The sequence below is a fragment of the Schistocerca americana genome, chromosome 2, assembly GCF_021461395.2.
Source record: "Schistocerca americana isolate TAMUIC-IGC-003095 chromosome 2, iqSchAmer2.1, whole genome shotgun sequence".
Classification (NCBI taxonomy): Eukaryota; Metazoa; Arthropoda; class Insecta; order Orthoptera; family Acrididae; genus Schistocerca; species Schistocerca americana.
The window spans coordinates 1,128,721,809-1,128,734,426 of NC_060120.1; positions in this window are offsets into that span (position 1 = coordinate 1,128,721,809).

A 12,618-nucleotide genomic window follows, 5' to 3' on the forward strand; every position below is an offset into this window, starting at 1 on the left:
CTGAAGTGAAGCATCTGAATCTATAACTAGTGTCACAGGAATGGTTCAAAACATAGAGGGTAAGTAGAGACAGTCTTCTTGTACTTGAGTCGGCATTGAGCCTTTTGTATTTAATTCCGATGCAATTTCTGTGTTTCATCGTCAATAGGAAGGTCAGAGGGATACAGTAATCCTGAAGTGAAGCATCGGAATCTATAACTAGTGCCACAGGAATGGTTCAAATCATGGACAATAAGAAGAGCCAGTCTTCTTGTACTTGAGTCGGCATTGTGCCTCTTGTATTTAATTCCGATGCAATTTCTGTGTTTCATCGTCAATAATGGGGACAGAGGGATACAGTAAACTTGAAGTGAAGCATCTGAATCTGTAACTAGTGTCACAGGAATGGTTCAAAACATAGACAGTAAGAAGAGTCAGTTTTCTTGTACTTAAGTCGGCATTGTGCCTTTTGTATTTAATTCCGATGCAATTTCTGTGTTTCAATATCAATAAGAAGGTCACAGGGATACAGTAAACCTGAAGTGAAGCATCGGAATCTATAACTAGTGTGACAGGAATGGTTCAAAACATAAACAGTAAGAAGCGTCAGTTTTCTTGTATTTAAGTCGGCATTGTGCCTTTTGTATTTAATTCCGATGCAATTTCTATGTTTCATCGTCAATATGAAGGTCAGAGTGATACAGTAAACCTGAATCGAAGCATCGGAATTTATAATTAGTGTCACAGGAATGGTTTAAAACATATGCAGTAAGAAGAGCCAGTCTGCTTGTACTTGAGCCGGCATTGTGCCTTTTGTATTTAATTACGATGCAATATCTGTGTTTCATCGTCAATAGGAAGGTCGGATGGATACAGTAAACCTGAAGTGAAGCATCTGAATCTATAACTAGTGTCACAGGAATGGTTCAAAACATAGAGGGTAAGTAGAGACAGTCTTCTTGTACTTGAGATGGCATTGAGCCTTTTGTATTTAATTCCGATGCAATTTCTGTGTGTCATCGTCAATACGAACGTCAGAGGGATACAGTAAACATGAAGTGAAGCATCGGAATCTATAACTAGTTTCACAGGAATGGTTCAAATCATAGATAGTAAGGAGAGTCAGTTTACTTGTACTTAAGTCGGCATTGTGCCTTTTGTGTCTAGTTCCGATGCAATTTCTGTGTTTCATCGTCAACATGAAGGTGAGAGGGATACAGTAAATCTGAAGTGAAGCATCGGAATCCATAACTAGTGCCACAGGAATGGTTCAAATCATGGACAATAAGAAGAGCCAGTCTTCTTGTACTTGAGTCGGCATTGTGCCTCTTGTATTTAATTCCGATGCAATTTCTGTGTTTCATCGTCAATAATGGGGACAGAGGGATACAGTAAACTTGAAGTGAAGCATCTGAATCTGTAACTAGTGTCACAGGAATGGTTCAAAACATAGACAGTAAGAAGAGTCAGTTTTCTTGTGCTTATGTCGGCATTGTGCCTTTTGTATTTCATTCCGATGCAATTTCTGTGCTTCATAGTCAATAAGAAGGTCAGAGGGTTACAGGAAACCTGAAGTGAAGCATCGGAATCTATAACTAGTGTCACAGGAATGGTTCAAAACATAGACAGTAGGAAGAGTCAGTCTTCTAGTACTCAAGTCGGCATTGTGCCTTTTGTATTTAATTCCGATGCAATTTCTGTGTTTCGTCGTCAATAAGAAGGTCAGAGGGATACAGTAAACCTGAAGTGAAGCATCGGAATCTATAACTAGTGTCACAGGAAAGGTTCAAAACATAGACAGTAAGAAGAGTCAGTTTTCTTGTACTTAAGTCGGCATTGTGCCTTTTGTATTTAATTCCGATGCAATTTCTGCGCTTCATCGTCAATACGAAGGTCAGAGGGTTACAGTAAACCTGAAGTGAAGCATCGGAATCTATAACTAGTGTCACAGGAATGGTTCAAAACATACATGGTAAGAAGAGTCAGTCTTTTTGTACTTAGGTCGGCATTGTGCCTTTTGTATTTAAATCCGATGCAATATCTGTGTGTCATCGTCAATACGAACGTCAGAGGGATACAGTAAACATGAAGTGAAGCATCGGAATCTATAACTAGTTTCACAGGAATGGTTCAAATCATAGATAGTAAGGAGAGTCAGTTTACTTGTACTTAAGTCGGCATTGTGCCTTTTGTGTCTAGTTCCGATGCAATTTCTGTGTTTCATCGTCAACATGAAGGTGAGAGGGATACAGTAAATCTGAAGTGAAGCATCGGAATCCATAACTAGTGTCACAGGAATGGTTCGAAGCATAGACAGTAAGAAGAGCATGTCTGCTTGTACTTGAGTCGGCATTGTGCCTTTTGTATTTAGTTCCGATGCAATTTCTGTGTTTCATCGTCAATAAGAAGGTTAGAGGGATACAGTAAACCTGAAGTGAAGCATCGGAATCTATAACTAGTGTCACAGGAATGGTTCAAAACATAGACAGTAGGTAGAGTCAGTCTTCTAGTACTGAAGTCGGCATTGTGCCTTTTGTATTTAATTCCGATACAATTTCTGTGTTTCAATATCAATAAGAAGGTCACAGGGATACAGTAAACCTGAAGTGAAGCATCGGAATCTATAGCTAGCGTGACAGGAATGGTTCAAAACATAAACAGAAAGAAGCGTCAGTTTTCTTGTACTTAAGTCGGCATTGTGCCTTTTGTATTTAATTCCGATGCAATTTCTATGTTTCATCGTCAATATGAAGGTCAGAGGGATACAGTAAACCTGAATCGAAGCATCGGAATTTATAATTAGTGTCACAGGAATGGTTCAAAACATACATGGTAAGAAGAGTCAGTCTTTTCGTACTTAGGTCGGCATTGTCCCTTTTGTATTTAAATCCGATGCAATATCTGTGTCTCATCGTCAATACGAACGTCAGAGGGATACAGTAAACCTGAAGTGAAGCATCGGAATCTATAACTAGTTTCACAGGAATGGTTCAAATCATAGATAGTAAGGAGAGTCAGTTTACTTGTACTTGAGTCGGCATTGTGCCTTTTGTATTTAGTTCCGATGCAATTACTGTGTTTCATCGTCAATAAGGAGGTCAGAGGGATACAGTAAACCTGAAGTGAAGCATCTAAATCTATAACAAGTGTCACAGGACTCGTTAAAACATAGACGTTAAGAAGGGTCAGTCTCCTTGTACTTAAGTAGGCATTGTGCCACTTGTATATAATTCCGATGCAATTTCTGTGTTTCATCGTCAACATGAAGGTTAGAGGGATACAGTAAATCTGAAGTGAAGCATCGGAATCCATAACTAGTGTCACAGGAATGGTTCAAAACATAGACAGTAGGAAGAGTCAGTTTTATTGTACTTAAGTCGGCATTGTGCCTTTTGTATTTAATTCCGATGCAATTTCTGTGCTTCATTGTCAATACGAAGGTCAGAGGATTACAGTAAACTTGAAGTGAAGCATCGGAATCTATAACTAGTGTCACAAGAATGGTTCAAACATACAGGGTAAGAAGAGTCAGTCATTTTGTACTTATGTCAGCATTGTGCCTTTTGTATTTAAATCCGATGCAATTTCTTTGTTTCATCGTCAATAAGAAGGGCAGAGGGATACAGCAAACCTGAAGTGAAGCACCGGAATCTATAACTAGTGTCACAGGAATGGCTAAAAGCATAGACAGTAAGAAGAGTCAGTTTTCTTGTACTTAAGTCGGCATTGTGCCATTTGTATTTAATTCCGATGCAATTTCTGTGTTTCATCGTCAATAAGAAGGTCAGAGGGATACAGCAAACCTGAAGTGAAGCACCGGAATCTATAACTAGTGTCACAGGAATGGCTAAAAGCATAGACAGTAAGAAGAGTCAGTTTTCTTGTACTTAAGTCGGCATTGTGCCTTTTGTATTTAATTCCGATGTAATTTCTGTGTGTCATCGTCAATACGAACGTCAGAGGGATACAGTAAACCAGAAGCGAAGCATCGGAATCTATAACTAGTTTCACAGGAAAGGTTCAAAACATAGTTAGTAAGGAGAGTCAGTTTACTTTTACTTAAGTCGGCATTGTGCCTTTTGTATTTAATTCCGATGCAATTTCTGTGTTTCATCGTCAATAAGACGGTCAGAGGGATACAGTAAACCTGAAGTGAAGCATCGGAATCTATAACTAGTATCACAGGAATGGTTCAAAACATAGACATTAGGAAGAGTCAGTCTTCTAGTACTTAAGTCGGCATTGTACCTTTTGTATTTAATTCCGATGCAATTTCTGTGTTTCATCGTCAATAAGAAGGTCAGAGGGATACAGTAATCCTGAAGTGAAGCATCGGAATCTATAACTAGTGTCACAGGAATGGTTCAAAACATGGACAATAAGAAGCGCCAGTCTTGTTGTACTTGAGTCGGCATTGTGCCTCTTGTATTTAATTCCGATGCAATTTCTATGTTTCATCGTCAATAAGGCGGACAGAGGGATACAGTAAACCTGAAGTGAAGCATCTGAATCTATAACTAGTGTCACAGGAATGGTTCAAAACATAGACAGTAAGAAGAGTCAGTTTTCTTGTACTTAAGTCGGCATTGTCCCTTTTGTATTTAATTCCGATGTAATTTCTGTGTGTCATCGCCAATACGAACGTCAGAGGGATATAGTAAAACTGAAGTGAAGCATCGGAATCTATAACTAGATTCACAGGAATGGTTCAAATCATAGATAGTGAGGAGAGTAAGTTTTTTGTACTTATGTCGGCATTGTGCCTTTTGTATTTAATCCCGATGCAATATCTGTGTTTCATCGTCAGTAAGAAGGTCAGAGGGATACAGTAATCTGAAGTGAAGCATCGAAATCTATAACTAGTGTAACAGGAATGTTTCACAACATAGACAGTACGAAGAGTCAGTCTTCTTGTACTTAAGTCGGCATTGTGCCATTTGTATTTCATGCCGATGAAATTTCTGTGTTTCATCGTCAATAAGAAGGTCAGAGGGATACAGTAAACTTGAAGTGAGGCATCGGAATCTATAACTAGTGTCACAGGAATATTTCATAACATAGACAGTAAAAAGAGTCAGTTTTCTTGTACTTAAGTGGGCATTGTGCCTTTTGTATTTAATTCCGATTCAATTTCGGTGTTACATCGTCAATAAGACGGTCAGAGGAATACAGTAAACCTGAAGTGAAGCATCGGAATCTATAACTAGTGTCACAGGAATGGTTAAAACATAGACGGTAAGAAGGGTCAGTTTACTTGTACTTAAGTCGCCATTGTGCCACTTGTATATAATTCCGATGCAATTTCTGTGTTTCATCGTCAACATGAAGGTGGGTGGGATACAGTAAACCTGAAGTGAAGCATCGGAATCTATTACTAGTGTCACAGGAATGGTTCAAAACATAGACAGTAAGAAGAGTCAGTTTTCTTGTACTTAAGTCGGCATTGTGCCTTTTGTATTTAATTCCGATGCAATTTCTGTGCTTCATCGTCAATAAGACGATCAGAGGGTCACAGTGAACCTGAAGTGAAGCATCGGAATCTATAACTAGTGTCACAGGAATGGTTCAAAACATAGACAGTAGGAAGAGTCAGTCTTCTAGTACTGAAGTCGGCATTGTGCCTTTTATATTTAATTCCGATGCAATTTCTGTGTTTCATCGTCAATAAGAAGGTCACAGGGATACAGTAAACATGAAGTGAAGCATCTGAATCAATAACTAGTGTCACAGGAATGCTTCAAAACTTAGACAATAAGAAGGGTCAGTCTTCTTGTACTTAAGTCGGCATTGTGCCACTTGTATGTAATTCCGATGTAATTTCTGTGTTTCATCGTCAATATGAAGGACATAGGGATACAGTAAACCTAAAGTGAAGCATCGGAATCTATAAGTAGTGTCACAGGAATATTTCATAACATAGACAGTAAGAAGAGTCAGTTTTCTTGAACTTAAGTGGGCATTGTGCCTTTTGTATTTATTTCCGATTCAATTTCGGTGTTACATCGTCAAAAAGACGGTCAGAGGGATACAGTAAAGCTGAAGTGAAGCATCGGAATCTATAACTAGTGTCACAGGAATGGTTAAAACATAGACGGTAAGAAGGGTCAGTTTACTTGTACTTAAGTCGGCATTGTGCCTTTTGTATTTAATTCCGATGCAATTTCTGTGTTTCATCGTCAATAGGAAGGTCAGAGGGATACAGTAATCCTGAAGTGAAGCATCGGAATCTATAACTAGTGTCACAGGAATGGTTCAAATCATGGACAATAAGAAGAGCCAGTCTTCTTGTACTTGAGTCGGCATTGTGCCTCTTGTATTTAATTGCGATGCAATTTCTGTGTTTCATCGTCAATAATGGGGACAGAGGGATGCAGTAAACTTGAAGTGAAGCATCTGAATCTGTAACTAGTGTCACAGGAATGGTTCAAAACATAGACAGTAAGAAGAGTCAGTTTTCTTGTGCTTATGTCGGCATTGTGCCTTTTGTATTTCATTCCGATGCAATTTCTGTGCTTCATAGTCAATAAGAAGGTCAGAGGGTTGCAGGAAACCTGAAGTGAAGCATCGGAATCTATAACTAGAGTCACAGGAATGGTTCAAAACATAGACAGTAGGAAGAGTCAGTCTTCTAGTACTCAAGTCGGCATTGTGCCTTTTGTATTTAATTCCGATGCAATTTCTGTGTTTCAATATCAATAAGAAGGTCACAGGGATACAGTAAACCTGAAGTGAAGCATCGGAATCTATAACTAGTGTGACTGGAATGGTTCAAAACATAAACAGTAAGAAGCGTCAGTTTTCTTGTATTTAAGTCGGCATTGTGCCTTTTGTATTTAATTCCGATGCAATTTCTATGTTTCATCGTCAATATGAAGGTCAGAGTGATACAGTAAACCTGAATCGAAGCATCGGAATTTATAATTAGTGTCACAGGAATGGTTCAAAACATATGCAGTGAGAAGAGCCAGTCTGCTTGTACTTGAGCCGGCATTGTGCCTTTTGTATTTAATTACGATGCAATATCTGTGTTTCATCGTCAATAAGAAGGTCGGATGGATACAGTAAACCTGAAGTGAAGCATCTGAATCTATAACTAGTGTCACAGGAATGGTTCAAAACATAGAGGGTAAGTAGAGACAGTCTTCTTGTACTTGAGTCGGCATTGAGCCTTTTGTATTTAATTCCGATGCAATTTCTGTGTTTCATCGTCAATAGGAAGGTCAGAGGGATACAGTAATCCTGAAGTGAAGCATCGGAATCTATAACTAGTGCCACAGGAATGGTTCAAATCATGGACAATAAGAAGAGCCAGTCTTCTTGTACTTGAGTCGGCATTGTGCCTCTTGTATTTAATTCCGATGCAATTTCTGTGTTTCATCGTCAATAATGGGGACAGAGGGATACAGTAAACTTGAAGTGAAGCATCTGAATCTGTAACTAGTGTCACAGGAATGGTTCAAAACATAGACAGTAAGAAGAGTCAGTTTTCTTGTACTTAAGTCGGCATTGTGCCTTTTGTATTTAATTCCGATGCAATTTCTGTGTTTCAATATCAATAAGAAGGTCACAGGGATACAGTAAACCTGAAGTGAAGCATCGGAATCTATAACTAGTGTGACAGGAATGGTTCAAAACATAAACAGTAAGAAGCGTCAGTTTTCTTGTATTTAAGTCGGCATTGTGCCTTTTGTATTTAATTCCGATGCAATTTCTATGTTTCATCGTCAATATGAAGGTCAGAGTGATACAGTAAACCTGAATCGAAGCATCGGAATTTATAATTAGTGTCACAGGAATGGTTCAAAACATATGCAGTAAGAAGAGCCAGTCTGCTTGTACTTGAGCCGGCATTGTGCCTTTTGTATTTAATTACGATGCAATATCTGTGTTTCATCGTCAATAGGAAGGTCGGATGGATACAGTAAACCTGAAGTGAAGCATCTGAATCTATAAATAGTGTCACAGGAATGGTTCAAAACATAGAGGGTAAGTAGAGACAGTCTTCTTGTACTTGAGATGGCATTGAGCCTTTTGTATTTAATTCCGATGCAATTTCTGTGTTTCATCGTCAATAGGAAGGTCAGAGGGATACAGTAATCCTGAAGTGAAGCATCGGAATCTATAACTAGTGCCACAGGAATGGTTCAAATCATGGACAATAAGAAGAGCCAGTCTTCTTGTACTTGAGTCGGCATTGTGCCTCTTGTATTTAATTCCGATGCAATTTCTGTGTTTCATCGTCAATAATGGGGACAGAGGGATACAGTAAACTTGAAGTGAAGCATCTGAATCTGTAACTAGTGTCACAGGAATGGTTCAAAACATAGACAGTAAGAAGAGTCAGTTTTCTTGTGCTTATGTCGGCATTGTGCCTTTTGTATTTCATTCCGATGCAATTTCTGTGCTTCATAGTCAATAAGAAGGTCAGAGGGTTACAGGAAACCTGAAGTGAAGCATCGGAATCTATAACTAGTGTCACAGGAATGGTTCAAAACATAGACAGTAGGAAGAGTCAGTCTTCTAGTACTCAAGTCGGCATTGTGCCTTTTGTATTTAATTCCGATGCAATTTCTGTGTTTCGTCGTCAATAAGAAGGTCAGAGGGATACAGTAAACCTGAAGTGAAGCATCGGAATCTATAACTAGTGTCACAGGAAAGGTTCAAAACATAGACAGTAAGAAGAGTCAGTTTTCTTGTACTTAAGTCGGCATTGTGCCTTTTGTATTTAATTCCGATGCAATTTCTGCGCTTCATCGTCAATACGAAGGTCAGAGGGTTACAGTAAACCTGAAGTGAAGCATCGGAATCTATAACTAGTGTCACAGGAATGGTTCAAAACATACATGGTAAGAAGAGTCAGTCTTTTTGTACTTAGGTCGGCATTGTGCCTTTTGTATTTAAATCCGATGCAATATCTGTGTGTCATCGTCAATACGAACGTCAGAGGGATACAGTAAACATGAAGTGAAGCATCGGAATCTATAACTAGTTTCACAGGAATGGTTCAAATCATAGATAGTAAGGAGAGTCAGTTTACTTGTACTTAAGTCGGCATTGTGCCTTTTGTGTTTAGTTCCGATGCAATTTCTGTGTTTCATCGTCAACATGAAGGTGAGAGGGATACAGTAAATCTGAAGTGAAGCATCGGAATCCATAACTAGTGTCACAGGAATGGTTCGAAGCATAGACAGTAAGAAGAGCATGTCTGCTTGTACTTGAGTCGGCATTGTGCCTTTTGTATTTAGTTCCGATGCAATTTCTGTGTTTCATCGTCAATAAGAAGGTTAGAGGGATACAGTAAACCTGAAGTGAAGCATCGGAATCTATAACTAGTGTCACAGGAATGGTTCAAAACATAGACAGTAGGAAGAGTCAGTCTTCCAGTACTCAAGTCGGCATTGTGCCTTTTGTATTTAATTCCGATACAATTTCTGTGTTTCAATATCAATAAGAAGGTCACAGGGATACAGTAAACCTGAAGTGAAGCATCGGAATCTATAGCTAGCGTGACAGGAATGGTTCAAAACATAAACAGTAAGAAGCGTCAGTTTTCTTGTACTTAAGTCGGCATTGTGCCTTTTGTATTTAATTCCGATGCAATTTCTATGTTTCATCGTCAATATGAAGGTCAGAGGGATACAGTAAACCTGAATCGAAGCATCGGAATTTATAATTAGTGTCACAGGAATGGTTCAAAACATACATGGTAAGAAGAGTCAGTCTTTTCGTACTTAGGTCGGCATTGTGCCTTTTGTATTTAAATCCGATGCAATATCTGTGTGTCATCGTCAATACGAACGTCAGAGGGATACAGTAAACCTGAAGTGAAGCATCGGAATCTATAACTAGTTTCACAGGAATGGTTCAAATCATAGATAGTAAGGAGAGTCAGTTTACTTGTACTTAAGTCGGCATTGTGCCTTTTGTATTTAGTTCCGATGCAATTACTGTGTTTCATCGTCAATAAGGAGGTCAGAGGGAAACAGTAAACCTGAAGTGAAGCATCTAAATCTATAACAAGTGTCACAGGACTCGTTAAAACATAGACGTTAAGAAGGGTCAGTCTCCTTGTACTTAAGTAGGCATTGTGCCACTTGTATATAATTCCGATGCAATTTCTGTGTTTCATCGTCAACATGAAGGTTAGAGGGATACAGTAAATCTGAAGTGAAGCATCGGAATCCATAACTAGTGTCACAGGAATGGTTCAAAACATAGACAGTAGGAAGAGTCAGTTTTATTGTACTTAAGTCGGCATTGTGCCTTTTGTATTTAATTCCGATGCAATTTCTGTGCTTCATTGTCAATACGAAGGTCAGAGGATTACAGTAAACCTGAAGTGAAGCATCGGAATCTATAACTAGTGTCACAAGAATGGTTCAAACATACAGGGTAAGAAGAGTCAGTCATTTTGTACTTATGTCAGCATTGTGCCTTTTGTATTTAAATCCGATGCAATTTCTGTGTTTCATCGTCAATAAGAAGGGCAGAGGGATACAGCAAACCTGAAGTGAAGCACCGGAATCTATAACTAGTGTCACAGGAATGGCTAAAAGCATAGACAGTAAGAAGAGTCAGTTTTCTTGTACTTAAGTCGGCATTGTGCCATTTGTATTTAATTCCGATGCAATTTCTGTGTTTCATCGTCAATAAGAAGGTCAGAGGGATACAGCAAACCTGAAGTGAAGCACCGGAATCTATAACTAGTGTCACAGGAATGGCTAAAAGCATAGACAGTAAGAAGAGTCAGTTTTCTTGTACTTAAGTCGGCATTGTGCCTTTTGTATTTAATTCCGATGTAATTTCTGTGTGTCATCGTCAATACGAACGTCAGAGGGATACAGTAAACCAGAAGCGAAGCATCGGAATCTATAACTAGTTTCACAGGAAAGGTTCAAAACATAGTTAGTAAGGAGAGTCAGTTTACTTTTACTTAAGTCGGCATTGTGCCTTTTGTATTTAATTCCGATGCAATTTCTGTGTTTCGTCGTCAATAAGAAGGTCAGAGGGATACAGTAAACCTGAAGTGAAGCATCGGAATCTATAACTAGTGTCACAGGAAAGGTTCAAAACATAGACAGTAAGAAGAGTCAGTTTTCTTGTACTTAAGTCGGCATTGTGCCTTTTGTATTTAATTCCGATGCAGTTTCTGCGCTTCATCGTCAATACGAAGGTCAGAGGGTTACAGTAAACCTGAAGTGAAGCATCGGAATCTATAACTAGTGTCACAGGAATGGTTCAAAACATACATGGTAAGAAGAGTCAGTCTTTTTGTACTTAGGTCGGCATTGTGCCTTTTGTATTTAAATCCGATGCAATATCTGTGTGTCATCGTCAATACGAACGTCAGAGGGATACAGTAAACATGAAGTGAAGCATCGGAATCTATAACTAGTTTCACAGGAATGGTTCAAATCATAGATAGTAAGGAGAGTCAGTTTACTTGTACTTAAGTCGGCATTGTGCCTTTTGTGTTTAGTTCCGATGCAATTTCTGTGTTTCATCGTCAACATGAAGGTGAGAGGGATACAGTAAATCTGAAGTGAAGCATCGGAATCCATAACTAGTGTCACAGGAATGGTTCGAAGCATAGACAGTAAGAAGAGCATGTCTGCTTGTACTTGAGTCGGCATTGTGCCTTTTGTATTTAGTTCCGATGCAATTTCTGTGTTTCATCGTCAATAAGAAGGTTAGAGGGATACAGTAAACCTGAAGTGAAGCATCGGAATCTATAACTAGTGTCACAGGAATGGTTCAAAACATAGACAGTAGGAAGAGTCAGTCTTCTAGTACTCAAGTCGGCATTGTGCCTTTTGTATTTAATTCCGATACAATTTCTGTGTTTCAATATCAATAAGAAGGTCACAGGGATACAGTAAACCTGAAGTGAAGCATCGGAATCTATAGCTAGCGTGACAGGAATGGTTCAAAACATAAACAGTAAGAAGCGTCAGTTTTCTTGTACTTAAGTCGGCATTGTGCCTTTTGTATTTAATTCCGATGCAATTTCTATGTTTCATCGTCAATATGAAGGTCAGAGGGATACAGTAAACCTGAATCGAAGCATCGGAATTTATAATTAGTGTCACAGGAATGGTTCAAAACATACATGGTAAGAAGAGTCAGTCTTTTCGTACTTAGGTCGGCATTGTGCCTTTTGTATTTAAATCCGATGCAATATCTGTGTGTCATCGTCAATACGAACGTCAGAGGGATACAGTAAACCTGAAGTGAAGCATCGGAATCTATAACTAGTTTCACAGGAATGGTTCAAATCATAGATAGTAAGGAGAGTCAGTTTACTTGTACTTAAGTCGGCATTGTGCCTTTTGTATTTAGTTCCGATGCAATTACTGTGTTTCATCGTCAATAAGGAGGTCAGAGGGAAACAGTAAACCTGAAGTGAAGCATCTAAATCTATAACAAGTGTCACAGGACTCGTTAAAACATAGACGTTAAGAAGGGTCAGTCTCCTTGTACTTAAGTAGGCATTGTGCCACTTGTATATAATTCCGATGCAATTTCTGTGTTTCATCGTCAACATGAAGGTTAGAGGGATACAGTAAATCTGAAGTGAAGCATCGGAATCCATAACTAGTGTCACAGGAATGGTTCAAAACATAGACAGTAGGAAGAGTC